General features: G+C 53.0%; 1 pseudogene; it reads left to right on the top strand.

Moving 5' to 3' along the window:
- On the top strand, positions 1-1,303 carry LOC112965979 (annotated as a pseudogene).
- The last annotated feature ends 14 nt before the right edge of the window (positions 1,304-1,317 follow it).

The following is a 1,317-nucleotide window of genomic DNA, read 5'->3' as shown; positions in this document are numbered from 1 at the left end:
ATGAGCGGGGCGCCAAGACGCTGGGGCCGGAGAGGGCGAGCGCTGCTGTGGTGCGCCTTGGTGGCGGCGTGGGAGCTGGCGTGGGGGCAGCTGCGCTACTCGGTGCCCGAGGAGCTGCAGAAGGGCTCCTTCGTGGGCGACGTGGCCAAGGACCTGGGGCTGGAGCTGGCGGCGCTCCGCCACCGCGGCGTGCGGATTATGCAGGAAGGCAGAGTCCAACATTTTGCTCTCAGTTTGCAGAATGGTAATTTATACGTCAGCGAAAGGGTGGACAGAGAGAAAAAATGTGGTCGGATTCCTAAGTGCCTCTTAAAAATGGAATTCTTTGTCCAGGAGCAAGTGAAAGTTTACGCGGTGCTAGCTGAAATCACCGATATTAATGACAACGTGCCGAGCTTCCAGGTTGCGGAATTAGAGTTAAAAATGAGTGAAACAATATTCGCCGGGTCGCGGTTTCTTCTGCCGGAAGCACAAGCCCCGGATGTGGGAATCGCTGCTATCCAGAGCTCCACCCACAGCGGCGATGAGCATTTCAGTCTGGATGTGGAATGAGGATCTGATGGCACAGTATTCGCTGAACTCGTGCTAGAAAAAATGCTGGACAGAGAAGAAAAGGATATTCATGATCTCATCCTCACAGACACTGACTGAGGGGATCTTCAGCGATCGGGAACTGCACGAATCAGGGTAATTGTTGAGGATGCAAACGACAGCGCGCCTGTCTTTATCAAAGCTGTTTATGAAGTAGAAGTGTTCGAGAACGTGCCTATAAGCTCTGTGTTAGCTACTGTGCAGGCTATAGACCTGGATGATGGGATAAACTCAGAGGTAATGTACTCTTTCAGAAAAATGTCGGGAAAGGCATTAAATGTTTTGCACTTGACGATAAAATAGGGGAAATATCAGCGAAAGGGTACCCGGACTTAAGACTGCGAGAAATTTGAAATAGAAGTGCAAGCTCGCGATGGTAGAAGGTTGTCTAGTCGCGCCAAGGTTTTGTTGAAGCTCACGGATGTAAACGATAACCCTGCAGAAGTCGCCCCCACGTCTCTAATTGTCTCAGTCGCGGAAGACTCCCCGGAAGGAACAGTCATCGCAGTCTTCRAAGTACGGGACAGGGACTCTGGAGAGATCGGGGAGGTCGGGCTGTCCCTCCCAGACACGCTCCCTTTCCGTCCTTTGAGGACTACTACAGCGTGGTGACAGCGAGAGAGCKGGACCGCGGGAGGTGCCGGAGTACAACGTGACGGTGCGGGCGAMGGACGTTGTGGAGCACAATTCTGTGCTGCAGCACGGTCTCGAGGTTGAAAAGACAAA

The sequence above is a fragment of the Apteryx rowi genome, unplaced genomic scaffold (genome assembly GCF_003343035.1).
Source record: "Apteryx rowi isolate R43461 unplaced genomic scaffold, aptRow1 scaffold_2290, whole genome shotgun sequence".
Taxonomy (NCBI): Eukaryota; Metazoa; Chordata; class Aves; order Apterygiformes; family Apterygidae; genus Apteryx; species Apteryx rowi.
The sequence above is the reverse complement of the archived record's forward strand: the minus strand, read 5'-3'. Positions and strand labels throughout refer to the sequence as shown.